The 16,810-nt window shown below is 46.5% G+C and overlaps 1 protein-coding gene across 3 annotated transcripts in view; it reads right to left on the bottom strand.

Moving 5' to 3' along the window:
- The window catches only part of ZNF664 (zinc finger protein 664), a 36,595-nt gene that overhangs the window by 5,578 nt on the left and 14,207 nt on the right, over positions 1–16,810 (bottom strand). For 2 of the 3 annotated variants that reach the window (XM_025267789.3, XM_006056314.4), the window contains exon 3: positions 14,223–14,310. The exons of the other annotated variant lie outside the window; for it this stretch is intronic. The gene's annotated coding sequence lies outside the window, so the exon portion shown is untranslated. The remainder of the gene's footprint in view (positions 1–14,222; positions 14,311–16,810) is intronic. 3 annotated transcript variants of the gene reach the window in all.

Below are 16,810 nucleotides of genomic sequence, written 5' to 3'. Positions count from 1 at the left end.
CCCATGGGCTGCAGCCTGCCAGGCTCCTCTGCCCATGGGATTCTACAGGCAAGAATACTGGAGTGGGCTGCCATTCCCTTCTCCAGGCCCAGGTAATACTGTCTAGGAAAAAAAAACAAGGCCCAGATTAATATATCCAACCTGCTTCCTTTTGTGCAAAAAAGGAGGGGAATGTGAATTATTTACATATATCTTTATGTGATGTATACAAGTAAACATGGAGAAAGATAATACAAAATGAATTTTTTATTGAAGTATAATTTACAATGCTCTGTTAGTTTTCAGGTGTACAACCAGTGATTCTGTTATACATCTAGATATATATTCCTTTTCAGATTATGGTTATTGCAAGATATTGAGTATAGTTCCCTGTGCTTGAGTTGAGTAGGTCCTTGCTGTCTTCTATTTTATATGTAGTAGTGTGCATATGTTAATCCCAAATGCCTATTTTATCTCCTCCACGCCTTTATCCTGTTTGGTAACAGTTAAGTTTGTTTTCTATATCTGAAAGTCTGTTTTTGTTTAATACAAAATGAATTTAAACAGGAGGAAGAAGAAAAGGATGAAGTAAAACTTCTCTGAATGTAACATGTTGTTTTGGCTTTGGAAACATATGTTTATAAATTCAAAAAACGAAATTAAATAAAGAAGAAAAGCAATTCCTAAAATATTAAAACAAAATGAAGAAAGTGAGCCTTAACTTTCCTGTTATCCACAAAAACCTTTTAAGTACAAGAGACTGAGTGTCCATACTTAGGGGGAAATTCTGTTGATAAATAAAGCTGCAAAGAACTTAAACTTCTTTCATAGTTTAACTGAGTTATAACAAATGTATGTTCATAAAGTAGAATAACTCATTATGGTAATGTTGTTAGGAACCAAGATTCGAAGTGAAAGAAGTGAGATACTGACATAAAATCAAAATTAAGGAAAAAAATCTTATAATGTAAAATTTTATTTAGAAATATCAGTTTGAATTCATGTTTTCCTTCCTCTTTTTTTTTTCAGGGTATCCACCAAAAAGGCCTGTAAGCAATGATAACCAACAGCAGTGGTCCCTTCTCTTACGGAACCTTCTCCACCAAATGGCATAGGGATCTTTGCAGAGTGGCTGGTCTCAAGGCCAGAGCAGCACTTTACACTGTGAGCCTTGGGACACCTTGTTATGCCAGAATGTGAGGAGTCATGCCAAAGAACACAGATGCCAACTTATGAATAGACTCCCACTGGCCAAAACTGGGACAACTGAGCATCAGAAGGAATGATGAATGTGATCCATTGAAACACACTAAATATACAAAATCCCTGAATTCACAGTAACGACAAGGGGTGGGGAGGCATGGAGAGAGGAAAAGAGGGACAGAGAGAGAGAGAGAGAGAGACTCAAGGCACTAAACTGAAAGTTACAGAATACCAACTTTTACCTTTTTTGAAACTTGGTAATTAAAAGGAAAGAAAGTCTTCCTCTATAAACTATCTTTCGAGAGAATGCAACAAGCCAGCTAGTAAATGTGCAACTGTAACGAAATGCATGATTCAGACCATGGCAAGAAATGAGTAAAAACATCAGATGAAAGGCTGATCAAGAACTTCTTATACTTTTGAGGATCCCGCTATCAACCCCTGAACCCCTTATCATGTCAGCATACTTCAAGAGGAGCAAGTACACCCCCTGCCACCTGGCCTGATGCCACTGGAACCACACAGGATCACCTGAAACATTCTTGCTAAACACGCCTCCTGGACTCCTTTTTATTTGAGGGAACTAGGAGGGAGGACTAAGGAACTACCAGGATACAAGCAGAAAAATATCAAAATGTGAGCCAGTCCACAGGACAACTGCCCATTTCTGCAACAGGTAAATGATATGGAAAAGGTTGGGGAGGGGGGGAGGGTGGACTTCCCTGATGGTCCAGTGGTTAAGGCTGCACTTCCAATGCAGGGGGCTTGGGTTTGACCCCTGATCAGAGAACTAAGATCCCACATGCTACATGCCACAGCCAAAAAAAAACAAGAAAAAAAAGTTGGGGTGGGACCTGCTCTAGATTAAAGACACCTAAGATATAACAATCAAATGTAACTTGAGGATCTACCTTCTTAGGAATTTGATTTGTCAAATAAGCCAGCTGCTAAAACGGGACAACTGGGGAGATGCCCAGGGGACTAGGTATCAGATTACACAAGGAACCGGGCTCACTGCATGTGGTGTGATGATGCCTTTGCAGTTGTGTAAACCAATGTCTGTATTTTTAGAGATGTATACTGAGGCTTTTAACAATGAAATGATGTCTGAGATGTATCTTAAAATGCTTGGGCTAAATAAAAATAACAGACAAAGCAAACGCGGGAGGACTGTTGTAACTGTTGAATCGAGGTGATAGATAAATAATGAATAAGACAGTCGATCTCTTCCTTTGTGTATGTCTGTCATTTTTCAGGATAACAAAACTGGCCAATACTGGGATCTTCCTGCTCCTCTCGCAATGACAACCTGGAACACTGCACAGAGGTGCACGTGAACTAAGCAGATGCAACCCTCCAATGGCTGTGACCTCGGCAGTCCATCCTGAGTGCGTGAGTGTGGGCGCACTGCAGACGTCTCTGGAGAGAGGAGGGAGGCTGCTGGGGATGAGCAAGGGACACGGGGAGCAGTGCTGCACTCGGCTCCTCCTTCCCTCACCAGCTCCTCAACCGAAATGCGGTGGTTCCCCTGGTGCCCTCCATTGGAGAGGCAGCGGCCAGGGTCAGGGCATCCATCCAGACTGGGCTCAGAGAGACTGGCTCTGCTGGTGACATGAAACTCCTGCAGTCATTGTGCGTGACCTTCCACCAGAGCGCCTCTGAGTGGGGAAATCGGGTACTGCCGTGCCTTCCAGGTAAAAGGCCTGGGCACAGCTATAAGTCTCAACCCACTGAGCACAAGCCATATTCTGCAAGTAAAAGGCCAGGCAAACAATCTCCAGACTTGCCATGCGACCAACGAGAGAAGGACAAACAGGCACCAAGGATCCCCACCGCAGCCTTTCCTAAAACAGCACCTATCTCACTGCCTCTTCACAGACAAAGGAGACGCAGACCAAGAGAGCAGGGAGGAATCACAGAATTCTACACACCGCAAGGGCACGATGCTCCCAAGAATCTCTCCCTCGAAGCATGTTTGCTATCCAGTGTCCCGTAAGGGCTTTCACAGGGACAGTGTGTATGACTGGGGGCCACCTGGGAGACCCGAGGAGGAAGTGGGCTTGCAGCTGAGGTCACCAGGCACCACCACAGGCCACGTCCCAACTCTGCACGAGACCTCGGGGCACCATCAGCAAGTCTGTGCCTTCAACCTGCATGTGAGGAGACTTTTTCAAATAAGAAAGGTGCAGGCCAGCAGAGAAGTGAGAGGAAAAGGGTTTTAAGTAGCCCAACTGCCCCAAACCCCATCTTTCATGAAAAGGAGTTTCTTCCCTCCCTGAGGTCTGTCCATCAGGAGATTTGCCTCATGTCAACCGTGTGACACCAACACCACCTCATCAGTACCTGTCCCCCAGGTCACTTAAAAGTAAGGGATCTAGGTGAATAAACAACCGTGGCTGAAATGCAAGGAAGTTAAAAAACAAATGAGCCCTAAATACAAAGAAACTACGTCCTGAAAGAACAAAAGGTCTGGGCCCTGGCACGGGATAAGGGTCACCTGGAGACGGAGACGCAGGATTAATGGGCCATGAGGACGGGACTGTTGCCCTTGGAGGGCTGATTGGGCCACGTGCTCCCAAGTCTAGACACAGTTCAACCGGCGCTTTGACCAGGAGGCGGCACCGCTGCTGGACTGTGGGGCGAGGCCCAGAGTCTACCGCAGTGGCCCTGACCTTCCTTGCAGGCAGCACGCTTGTTTCCTACGGCATCAGGCTTCGGCCGGGGGAGGAGGCACAGGGTCTGTCATTTCTCTTGGAGTTTTGCTGACAATGGTTAGTGGGCTCCAGGGTGGGAGACGAGCCTGCTCTGGTCCTACCCACAGGGGGCAAAGGTCAAGAGGCAGGTAGAGAGTCGGGACACTGATTTTCTCTCCAAATTTCAGCCTGAATTTGTTGAAGAACTCAAAGGTAACAGTCCCTCTGCCCTGGGAAGAAGCTCATGAGGCTGTGCTGGGAAGGGAAGACTGGATGTGGACTTTGAAACAGGATTATTTAAACACACTTCTGTGTGTGTCTTTCATATATTACTGTCTTTTACACAGCTGTCCCCAAAATACAATTCTACATAGGATAAAACAGTGAACTCATTTTTCATGGATTTCTTGTTAAAACGATCCAGTGGTTACAGAACAGAAGGACCCAGGCTCCACAAGGCAGGGGCTGGAGACAAGAGGGAGTGAGTGGGACACTGAGAGTCAGCACCCCACAGGGCCCGGTACTGGGCCAGCAGGAGGCACCAGTGCAGCCGTGTTCAGAGGACAGCCAGCTCCCCAGCAGACGAGTGGATGCTCCAGAATGCTGACTCAGACCTAGACACACTCCGCACAGGCTGGCTGTGAAATCAAGACCAACCCCCCAATTGAGTAGGACAGAAAGCCATGCACACCTGTCAAGGAGCTGGCAGACAGAAGCCTCGCCCTCAGACCCCACAGCAAGCCGGCTGCCGTGGTGCACTGTGTCGCAGGTCTGTCTACAGTGCCGTGGCTCCTATCGTGCATTAAGTACAGATAACCCCGCTCTACAGTAGCCTCCTCTAATAGCCCAGTCAAAGCTACGTCAACAGAAATCAAACTAACTTCCTATCCAGAACCAGACCTGTCAGAACATACGGGCTTATGGTTCTGACATTCAGAGGGACAAGGGCATCCTTCCTAGAAAAGATAAAAATGAATAAAAAAAGAATTGGAAGGAAGACATTCCGATGCCTCCAGCATCAACCAAGGCTCCTACTACCAACGGCAGTGGGCTGCACCAGCCACATGACTCATCTCCTCCCCACGTGCAGAGCAGGCAATTGTGTCCCAGGGCCTGGAGAAGGTTCTCAGAGATGATCAAAGGGCTGTAGCTCAGATGAGGATGACTCAGACTAGTCAGGGTGAAAGAATCCCAATCAACTCCCAGTCTCTTAATTATTGGGAAGTGTTTTACAGGAAGATCCCAGTGTTCCCAGTTGCCCTAACACGTGTTGGTTCATGCCATGCTGTTGAGTGTTTGATATCTAAGTGATACTCAAGAGAATCCAGCCCACCCAGAAGCAGGCCCAGAAGAAAGGTGTCCCTGATGCCAACAGTCCTGGAAACTGAACTCAGACGCAGGATCAGCCTGTGCAAGAGTGCAGGCACACGTTCCACAAACACTCAGCCCCAGTACTTGTTGGGCAGTGGGCTGCCCTCTGGAAGATCCTGTGATGAACAACACAGCTGTGGCTTCTGCCTTTGTGTGGCTGACAGTCCAGCAGGGGAGGCAACGGGCCCAGTGCTGTGCGAGTGGCTGAGCAAGGCCCTGGGGACACAGCTACACGCCTAAGGGGCATCCCAACTGGTTTCACATCACAAGGAAGACATCCAGTAAACTCTACTTTTAAACCGAAACCAAAAGGAGGAACCCTTTTGGAGGAACTCACCCTGAGGAAGGTGTGTCTAGAGACAGCCAGGATGACCAGTCCTAGGAGTGCACGTCAGCACATGGGAGGCAGAAGGGCGGGTGGGGCGGGGGGTGGGCAACTCTGACCCCCTCTCAGCTCTACCAGATTATGGTTTCCTGTGTGATGGGAAAGGGTGCTTTCTTAGGATAAAACTCTAGGATTTGAAATTGAGGGGAGTGGGCAGCAATAGGCAATAATGTTCTGTCTGGAAACAGGACGGAAGGCTTTGTAATTCACATGTAGCTTCTGCCATGGCCGCATGGCCTCTGATGCCATAGGAATCTGTCCCTAGAGCCTGGACAGTGAGGGAGCGAGGCTCCTTGCTGCAGGACTGAGACAAAGCTGGCCTAGTGTGGAGCGTACACACCTCCACTCACCCGTCCCCACCACGTCCCTTTCCACAGCAGCCGTGACTTTAATGTCCCCCCAGATAACCACAAACCCTGCCAGGGAATCATCTGCTAGCGAGTCTTAAGACTGTACAACCTCTAGCGGGCCAAGACTATGAAGAAGCTCCAGCCTCTTATCCTCATCACCAAGAAAACATTTCAGAAAGAAGAAAGATTACACCCTTCTATAGACATCAAAGCCTGTGAAACCTACCACCCATCCAATAGCCTAGTCCTGAGCGAGAGTCTCCGTGCGGTCCCAGCCCCGTGGCCCCAGCAGCCCTCACTCCTTCACACTCAGCCCACTGAAAGCCGCATCTCCCCCAAGAACGGCACTTTCTGCCCTTTGTCATTCTGCAACACACACACTTCGCAGCTCTCCCACTTATTCACAGTGTGACTTTAAGCAAGTCATTTAAGCCTAAGACTCAAAGACCTTGAACGTAAAAGAGAAATGATACTCACAACTCTATCTCTCGGGGCTGTTACAAACATGTAATCAGACTGTGCACGAGCCCAGGCTCCATGTGCACACCCCTCTGATCTTTCCTCAGCTTGCTGCATGTCAGGAAAGCTTGCCGTTCACTGGAGGGCAGCTTCAGGAGCCTGCAGTGCTTGGCCAGTGGCCAGTCACCTCCCTGCGTCCGTTCCCTCTCCGGACCATGTGCTCATCCCTATTCTGGATCACCTCTCCCTGTCAATGCAGCACTGAGGAGCCAATAACTCAGTGCTCTATCCTCCTGGGGTGAAAGCCAAGTCCCCAGATCTTTCTCTTGAGTTGGGGAAAATGCTCATCAATACTGGCTGTAGAATGACAAAGAAACTCTTTTCCCTAAAAATTCCTCTTGTATTCAATTTTGTAGCTCAGAATAAGGCTTGGTCACAGTATCCATCTCTTTCCTTCCCCCTTTCTCTGTGTCTCTGCTATCCACAGAGATGTTAAAAGTGTGCTCTAAAATATGCCCTGCACATTCTGCTTTCCTCACTCACTCCAGGTTTAAGGCTCCTCCTCCAACACACTAAGCCAAGAGCCTGACAAACGGCCTGGTTCATCTTACAACCATGCTCCAGCAACAGGCAAGAGGTCAGTTGTCTTCAGGGTTGGGTAGGGAATAGAACCATGTGCTCTTGTTCACTTGAAGACATCAGGGGTGAGTGGGCCCCTCCCACCTACTCCCCCTTAAAAACATTCACTCCTACAAATACAGTGTCATCGGGCTGAAAGTGGTCCACCAGCTACAAGCTGAGTCTCTTGCAAAAAACCCAACCCATGAGCACGGGACACCAAACAGCCATCCAACCCTGGGAGGCTCAGCTCTTTACAGCTGCTGTCCTAGACCAGCAGTTCTCAAAAACCAAGACTCTTGAGGATTCCACACCCTTACAAAACAAGATCAAAATGACTTTCAAGATAATACTAAAACGCTGCTTGCCTTTTTTTACCATGCTGACATTTGCCTGGAGGATGCAAATGCACTGGATGGCCACTCCTTAGGCTTCTCATACAAAACCCTGTGGCAAAGGCACCAGTAGTTGAAAGATTCTTCACCTCGAGGGGCTCACAGTAAAAAAAAAAAAAAAAAGTTCCAATTAAGAATATCCTTGAAGAAGCAATAAAAAATAATTCTTTAAATCTAGACCCTTTTATTATAACATTTATGTTAAACATATCATGTTCATTATTTACATTGATATGAAATACACACACATGTATTTTAATGTATATTTATCATATTCCTGGTTAAAACGGAACCACATCAGGTCACGTACCCAAGCACAGTGTTGTCTCAAGGAGGAACGCTTGTCTAACTGTCTGAGCTGCAAACTCAATTGGCATCTTCTCGACTGAACGTCATTTTTACTTGAGTGACTACACACTTGCTCTGCAGACTGGGTGCAGACATCTCAGATAACAGGAAACTGATGGCATTTATTGCCAACTGTCAATCTGAGCTTTCTAATGAAAACTAGAATCTGGGAAAACTCCTGTCTGTCACCATGGGCTCTCTAGTTTCCTGAGACTTGAAGACTGTCCTGATGAAAACGACAGTTAACACTAACCATGAGTTTCCTGATATTATACATAATGAAATGTATGAACATTTTCAGCCTCTGCAAAAAGTGAACTAATGTTGTCCAAACGACCCATGTGTCAGGTAATGCATCATCATGGGTAAAACATCTATTCAAAGTGCAGGAAGAGACCGGGAATTTTAACACAGGATTTCAGATTGCACACTGCAAATAATCTGCAGGAAACTACCACTTGTCAAGTTTGGTATCAGGTCACAAAGGAACTCTCAAGTACCTGAAAAGGCTACTGAAACCCCCTTTTCAGTTCCTTTGTTTGTGAAGCTGGATGTCTTCACCTACTTCAGCTAAAACAACATATTGCAAGAGACTGAGCACAGAAGTGGACATAAATATTTATATCACTCTTCCTACTAAATGTTTTTGTTTTAGAAATGTATTATTTTCATAAAAATGTAATCTGTGTTAATGTGTAATGAGTTTGTCATTATTTTTAAATTAATACTTTTGTAAAATTTTAGTCTTCATTTCTATTGTAAGTATCGATGCCTATAATCCACATAGACAGAAAGCCCTTTGAGGTCCTTAGTAACACTTTTTAAAGTGTAAAAAGATCCAAAGCCCAAAAAGGGATTGAGATTCTATCTCAAACTCACTTTTTTTAAAGCTGAAAGTATGGGAACAAACTGTAAGATGAACAATTAATTGTAGTCAGTCATTTCCGTCATTAGCCATCATTATTCTGGATGTAAGATACTATAGAGATAATGATACTCCTCTAAAGTAACCCCAAAGTCAAGTTTTGTCCATAAGAAGACTGAAAAAATAAACACTACAAGAAATAATTCTCTATCCAGAGAGACGCTTTTTAAAGGATTCAGAAATTATCCCATCAGACAGCAACCCCTGATGTGTTCCTGTAAGACCTTGATCTCTGGCCCAAGGGCCTTGTGATTTTTTATTATCTTACACGGTTCCCCCTGGACATGCCAGATGCTGCTGTTAGTGAAGAGAGAACATGGAACCTGTCCCCAGCGTGACTAGAAACTCCCAGCCATCAGGAAGTCCCAGAAGTCAACTAGCTCAGACATTACTCTGGCTGCAGTACTACACCAAGGTACCTCTACTTGGCCCTCTTCTACAAGTCTTGGAACAAAAGATAAATGGAAAGGCAGTTCAGGTGCCTAGTGTCTGCATACTGCCAAGTAACAGGGCTAAGAAGTTCAAGGCCACCCCTCTCTGCATGCCACAGAGATCTGGGCAGACAGCAGAGGCGGCATCTATCTCTCACTAACCCCACTACACCTTCAGAAAATTCCAGTCTAAACTACACATCACACAAGGTAGTGTCAACCTAGACACTCAACTCTATGGGCCCAATCCACTCATCTCTGCTCAGGTATCTACCTGAGAATAACTTAAGCAAGCAGTCACTCGTCACTCATTGATCAGGACTGTGAATGCCACATTCATTCTATTTTGCTTCTATGTCACCACTGGTCCCCGAACGGAAGACACAGCAGCCTGGAAGACACCCACGCTGGCTGCCCAGAGCAGGCTCATGTCCCCAGAAAGCCTTTCCAATTTTCCACACTTTTCCCAGTACCTCACTCCTAAGCTACCAAGGCCACTTTTCCTCATGCTGGTCCCTCTGCACATGCCCTGGGCTGCCTCAATGGCAACAGGTCACAGGAAGCCCCACCTCGTAAGGTCCTAGACCTCTCACCTTGGGGCTGGCTTCCCCTAACACTCTACAGAAGCCACTAAGGCCTCCACCTGGTTTGCTCCCCACACGTCTTCACCTGCCCTTGCTGACAAATCCCCCGCTCCAAGGCCCAACCGCCAGGCCACTCTTCTGAGGTGGTGCTCTCACTCACACAAGTGAACGTAGGGTTCCTCGTCTTTCCAGGCTAACTTCAGCTGAGAGCGGAGCTTCACTTACTGTGATTTATGTGCACATCTCTCTCCTGGACCTAAATGTCCTGTGGTCAAATCCCTCTACAGCCTCAGAAAGCGGGCCGGGCTTCTATCCACCCCGGGGCCCGTGCAGGTGCTTACACACTGCACCTTGTCACTGGAGTGCCATGACCTTGGAGCAGGGCTCCTGAACTAGTCTGTCAGTCACTGGCCACTGGCTGCCGTTGGTGCGGCATCTACTCAGCAGCATGCCCTCACCTGTATTCCCACACTCCCGACCTGGCGCCGGAGCGGCACTTCCTGAATACACCACTGATCATCAGTAGCCTGAGTGACTTAGAAGGACAGTTTCCCCCGGGGGTAGTGAGGTCAACTTTTCAGATCAGTCAAAGGAGTTTCTGACTGAGCAGGAGTCTCCAACTCAACTTTAACAATAACAGTGGATTTCAGGACACTTTGATGCCTTCCTCCTGCTTCGCTCCCTCCAGTTGGTGAGAAAAGACTCTGATCCAGTATGAGTCCTGAGCACTAGAGGAGAACCCCGACGCTGGTGCCCTTCAGTCACTTGGCCAGGATCTCCCAGGGAGGCCACTCTGTCCCCACCCCACCCACCTTTCCTACTTGGGGCCCCAGGTGTGTGGGCTCCTCTGTCCCCAGCCGTTATTCCTGCCCACAAGTCCCAAAGCCCTACACACTGAAAGTTCTAGGTTCCCTGCCCTCGCCCTTAACAAAGTCCAGTGGCCAAGGACGTGAGCTCTGGGTTTTACTGAGCTGTAGGGAGAGAGCCGCTTTCTCTCTGTCCTTGGGATGACTGCTCTTTGTGTGACTTGGCCTAATGACTCCTAATGGAAAAAAGATAAAAGACAAAAGAAACCATGCCAGATTTTTCTTTAACCAGAAATTATCTCAGAGACTATGAAATGAGGTCTGGAGAAGGGCAACAAGTATGCAGGGAGTGATACCAAGTTTTCTTCTGAGTCTGCAAAGAACAACTGCCTGCCTGTGTGATTTCGGTGATAGAGCATGACACGGGGACACACTCCTCCGCTCCCCTCCAGCCAAGCCCTCCCACAAAAATGACCTACAAAGAGACACACAGCAGGGTGTGGGCCTGGCGCTGCCATTCGCTATGTGACCCTGGCTGATCTCAGACTGATCTGTAAAAATATGGATAATAATGTCTACAACATTCAGCTGTGATAATTAAAGAAGATAATAAGTGTGAAAGTACTTATCAGGGTGCTCGCAGCCTCGCTGAAGCCAAATAAATATGAGTTTCCTTATTTCCCTTATTTTAATTAATGCATGACACATGCATTCATTTGCCAAGAATGTCATTTCACAGGCAGAAGCTTCCCGAGCCCCGGCGGTGCCTCTCCCTGTAATTAGGGATCCTCCTCTGCTCAGAGTCAAACGCTGCCTTCTCACCCTCGCATCTGTCTCCTGCGGCTCCCAGCACTCTTCCCTCTTGACCCTCTGTTCAAAGGATCGTTTTAAAATACACCTGACTGCAGTGACATCTCCTCTCCCTCTGAGCTGCCCACCTCTTTCCTGCTCTTGAACACTGTACACAAATGACCGCGGGACGGGACAGAGTGTGACTTGCTTCAGTTATGTATCACCTGAGCACCACATACAAGGCTCAAGTTCATCTTATCTATCTGGTAAATGTGTAAACATCTCTATACATTAGGAATCATAATAATTTGGTGGGTGGAACACTGGGCTTGCATGCGGTCCTAAGTTCAAATTCCTGATCCATCACTAAACAGCTGTGTGACCACAGGTCGCTCACTCATCCACGAAATGGATGGTTAAGACCTGGCATTAGTCATTCCGATGCTCACCCTCACTCATATCGTGCGGCTTAGAGGCCTCAATTTCATCAGCGCTTGAGAAGGAGCAGTTCTGACGGGGGCACTGAAAACAAAACCTTGCCAGGACACAATGAGGACACTCAGTGCCCGAAAGGGCCCAGATAAGTAAATGAAGGAGAGACACAGCCTGGACCCAGGGGACCTCGAGAGAAATGAGAAGTGGGTTTTTAACAGGACTGTCTCGAGTGACACTTGCACTGGGAGTGCCACAGCAGTTGGCAAGTCAAAAAGTTTACAGATTTGGGATTCTAATTTTTAATTGTTAAAAAAAAAAACCACATAATAAAACACACCATTGTTACCATTTTTCAATGTAGAGTCCACGGCAGTGTTAAGTATGTGCATGTTAGCGTGAAACATCTCCAGAACCTTTCCATCTTGTAAAACTGAAACTCTGTGCCCATTGAACAACTCCCCCTTCCATTCTACTCTGTTCCTATGAATTTGCCTACTTTAACTATCTCAGATTCTGGCTACTTTTACACCTGGGTCACTACTTGTAACTTGTTTTATTTGGGAAACCAAGGTGAGTGTGATTGGGGGAGACAGGTCTGTGGAGCAGGCTCCCTCAGAAGCTCGAACCTTGAAGGTAGCTCACGACTTAGCTGTTGCCACATCTCAGGCTGGATGCCCTCTGGCAGCCAGAATTCAGGATTAGCACGGCTAGAGATGCATCACCACCCCACTCTCAAAAAGGGCCCAGGAACAGTTACAACAAACAGCACAGAGCTTCAACATTCAGGCTTTCGACTTGGGAAGACTGACACCCGAGGGGGATCAGTTTCCCTGTAGAAACGTGTGCTAGCAGACGACTACCAAATGTGGCCAGTGGCCTCAATAACACTCCTCAACCCCGAGTACTCTAGGCAGAAATGAGCACAGGACCGAACTGGAAACACAACACACCCGATCACTTCATCATTAGCTAGGCCTGTGAAGCCCATTCCTGATGTGGCATTTCACAGTGGGACTACATCACATGGAGACCTTTTTCCTCTGTTAGTGGAAACCTTGAACTTGAGACCAAAGTCAGCATGGAAAGAACAGGAATTCACATAAACCGAGGCCTGTATCTCTGGTCTGATCACTCACAATGAAGAAGGCTGGCTGGGGACACCCAAGTCAGCATCAGAGAGAAAGGAGACAGGGACAGCGTAGAAAGAAAAATCCTTTGCCGCTGTGCCCAGGCAGACTTGCCCAGGCTTCCAAACAGGACCGGGGCTGGAGATCAATCCAGTGCCCAGAGAAAGGGAGGGGAGTGAGCTGGTCAGGAGCAGCCTCCGCCTTCCCACCCAGGCCGCGCAGTCAAGAAGAGAAAGACACCACACCTCCCCCTGGGCTTAACCTTCTCGCCAGGTATAGTAACTACACCCACTAGGACAGAGGCCACTGAAACTCCTTTACCTCACCCAGTCAGTGCTCCTCATGTGGCTGGGAAGTGAAGTCAGGGCTGGGAGTGGCCTAGAGCTGAGAATTCAGTCTCTGACAGTGAAGGGGAAAGACAAGAAGCCACATGCCCCAGGCCAACAACTACCAAGACAGGGTTCTCCTTCCTTCTGCTGCCCAGCTGTGCGTGTCAAGGACATAAAGTTTTCTTACGAATGTGAACCACAGCAATTCAGACTATGGGTTCAACTGGAATATTTTGGATTTCAACAATGACCAAATGAAGAGGAACAAATACTTGTCCTATGTAAAATACATGTTGTCTTCTTGAGTTGAGCTGAAGAATGAAAAAAAATTATTTAAAAATGATCACAAATCCACAGGTTCAAATGAAAATGAAGGAAAAAATGCTTATGCTGGAAATGTGATGCTCTCAGAATTATGTCTGCACAGAGACTGAAGTAACACCCTGCCCAGGGTAAGAAGACTTTCAGGAACTCATATTTAATAAGAAAGCTGATGTTCGGCTTCAACAAGAAAACACCAGAAACACACAGAGTAACAAACTCAGCTCAAAAGCACGTTGTGGTATCTCAATGAAGACAGGGACAATGGGAAAGACAACCAGGAGACCATCAGCCCAGAAACCAGGTTTCTGATCCAGAGGCCTTCCAGACAGCAGAGGGAAGTGGAGCAGGCAAAGGAAAGCTTTAATAACTAATGGCTCACATGAAATCGAGAAAATTAGAGTCCAGAGGTACAAAAAGGAACACCAGATGGGACAAGGATGCTTCTGCTGACTTCAGAGTTAAGCAAGGGTGCCTAAGGTCTACAGAAGTCAAAGCCAGATCCAGGCAAGAGTGTAAGAAAAACCATGAGTCAGGGAAAGTTGCTTCCTCATTGAGCCCGAAAGGGAACATGCTTAGAAAGAACTCCAAAGACATTTTGGATAGTCTTTAGAAATAGTTGAGGGTGATTCTCCATCTACAAAAATGGTTGAAAAAAGGGGAACACTTACCACAGTGACAGAAGTCAAAACCCCCAAGACATTCCAGAGGAAAAGGCAGGGCCCACAGTGGCTGAAGGGCAACAAGAGCCTCAGGATCCTGCAGGGTCAGAGACATGCGGAGAGAAAAGGAAAAGGCGTGTATCAGGGACGACTGAGGATCACCAAGCTTTTCAAAGAACTGGGTATTCTAAATATGAGGTCCCAGCTGACCCTCTTATAACCAGGACTCATTCTAAAATGTGAAATTCAAGGCCTGCAGGGCCAGAGGATGAAAAAATCCGAGAAACTCTATAAAGGAAAAGCCAGGCATGTCTATACAACTTCACTTCAAGACACAAGAATCCTAGTATCATAAATAGCATCTTGTTAGGAATTTATCCACACTGAGTTCTAGGTTCCTATTAGAGACCAAATAACTGACTGGGATTGGCTGGAATCCTCAAGAGTCTTAATCAGTATGTGAATCAATACTGTTTTTCTCACTTATTTTCCAGGTGAGAGGGTGCTGAAGAAGTAGGGACTGAAGGCGGGTTGAGCCGGTTCCTATCTTGGTTTGACCACATGCTGGCTGTGCAGCCTTCACGTCAGAGGTTAAGGATGGGGCTAATGAGGATAAGAAAAGCACCTGACCTTGTAAGGGACCATTATAAGGTAGTTTGAGGGTTGAATAAGTTAATGTATGACAAGTATCTAAAATAGGGCCTAGAAAATGTTAAGGGCTGAACCACGGTTAGCTATCATTATCATTATCTTATTTATTCCATCTGCTCCCTCCCCCTCTGCTATATTCTAGAAGTGCTAAGAGTACTTTGGGTGTAGATTCCAAGATCTACTTTAAAGTTTGGGGAAATCGCTTTTCCTTGGCAAGTTTGATGGCATCCTGAGGAAGTCAGGTATCACTGCTGCCAGGCGACATTCAGATGGGACACTTCATTTGGAGACTCTGGGGCTGGTGCTAAGTTGCTGTGTCTGTATAGCTCCCCAGAACTTTGAGGGGAAGGAAACATGTGAATGCCATGAGGCTCGAGTTATCCCAACTCTGCTAACAGCCATTTCAGCAGAAATCAGTAACACAAGAAATGGAATCGTACAGGTCGCCCTGAGTGACCCTGCAATATCTGAGACTGAATAAAATGGGGAGAAAAGGGGAAAATGAAAATGCTTTCAATATATTTAGGGATTTCAGTTTCTCTATAGGAACAAAGCGTTGCCTCGGAATGAAGGCTGTTAATAGGATGTACTTTAAAGGATAGAGACTTCAAATGGTTTTGACAGGGGGCCAGGTTTTTTCTTCCTTGCTGAACTATATGTGCCGATCATGGTGCCTGCTGGCCTGAAAATCCTACTAACGGAAACTGCCTCAGCTTTAAGGGTAGGTCCAGCTGCCATGGACCACATGACTGCTCCATCTCACGTCACCACGGCTTCTGAGGGCAGGTGCAGACACCTGACCCATGAGCTTAACAGCAACCTCTGCTGTGGCCTGGAATAACAGTAAAAGCTGCAACAAAGTCACATTCCCAGTCTCTCCCTCAGGAATCTAAACAATACTGAGAACCAGGTGATGAGCCATGAGAGATGAAGCTGAAAGGTTAGGATATACAAAGGAGCTGGAGTGGCCATGTGCAATCACAGCAAACCAAAGTCATGAGGGAGTAGAAACTCTAAGTAAAGTAAAAAACAGACTGACAGGCTAAGGGAAAGGGATAAGTCAGACGGCAGCAAGAGGAAAAAGACACAGAGGAAGAGAGCAGCCCTGAGACCCCACTGTCGATGGGAAAGACTGCTTCTCTGAGCTGCCTTAGAGAACAACAGCTTTCTGGTCCAAGTGCATCCTTAATGTCATATCCCGTTTCCTAAAATGGAATGGATCTCTGCTCTTTGTAACAAAAAAAGAGCACTAACTAAAGCAGTTACTTCAGCTCCCTTGAGAATGGAGTTTTCCCAGGAGGTAACAGTGCCTCCAACAAACAGATTTCTGGCAAGTCCACCCCAGCCAGACGTGCCTCAACATCTCAGTAGAAGAGGGGTGTCTCATTCCCTACAGGCCCCAAAGCTTATGAGCATCTTAATGGCCCATGAAAATGTTTTGAGACCTGAAAAAATAGTTATTGGATGTAAAATATGAAAAGAAAGTAGTAAAATCAAAGTTAATAAATGTTTAATGCCTACAACTAGTCAAATGAAGCTTAACTCTCAGTTCTGTATAAGCTACTTTTGCATGGAACATGGGTACATGTTTTTGTTTGACATGTGACATGCTAAAGGTTGCCAAAGACGAAAGTGCTGAGGCCTTCAGAGGCCTGCAAACCAGTCCTGGGGAACCAAACATGCTTGGGCGTAAGCTGGAGCCCGCCCACCATACCCTTTATAGAAGCTTACACGTTAAATATTATGCCTTACTATTCAAAACTGAGCAGTCTGAAGTTAGAAATCAACCCTCACTTTCCAAATTTAAAAAGACTGTAATTTTAGCACTTCTGAGTTAGGAGTCTATTATTTTTTCTTAATGAAATATTTTACAAAAAGGAAACAACTTCTAGTAGCTGTCCTATCAGTTTTACCAAAAAGAAGGGAAATAATGTTGTTCAGGTTGC

The sequence above is a fragment of the Bubalus bubalis genome, chromosome 17, assembly GCF_019923935.1.
Source record: "Bubalus bubalis isolate 160015118507 breed Murrah chromosome 17, NDDB_SH_1, whole genome shotgun sequence".
Taxonomy (NCBI): Eukaryota; Metazoa; Chordata; class Mammalia; order Artiodactyla; family Bovidae; genus Bubalus; species Bubalus bubalis.
Note: the sequence above shows the minus strand (reverse complement) of the source record. Positions and strands in the feature narration are given on the sequence as shown.